The following is a 341-nucleotide window of genomic DNA, read 5'->3' on the forward strand; positions in this document are numbered from 1 at the left end:
CAGCATCAATAACATATTTTTGAAATTAAAAAATAATAAAATTGATAATTTGAAAACTTGTAATTGAATATTTATATTAAAAAATTAATTTTGATACACTATAAGTGTAAAATAATTTTATCCAATTAACGTATATTTAAAAGGACGGATATAATTGGACGACTATATAAAGGTGAAAACTCAGGTACAGTCGACTTCACGTGAAGTTGATAGTTGAGAGCTGTTAGATGATTTGACTAATTTAACTAAATTTTCATCTAACAACTCTCAGCTATTAACTTCACGTGAAGTCGATTGTATGTGAGTTTTTACCCTATATAAAACATTTTATATTGACAGTG

Source organism: Arachis ipaensis, chromosome B09 (genome assembly GCF_000816755.2).
Source record: "Arachis ipaensis cultivar K30076 chromosome B09, Araip1.1, whole genome shotgun sequence".
NCBI lineage: Eukaryota > Viridiplantae > Streptophyta > Magnoliopsida > Fabales > Fabaceae > Arachis > Arachis ipaensis.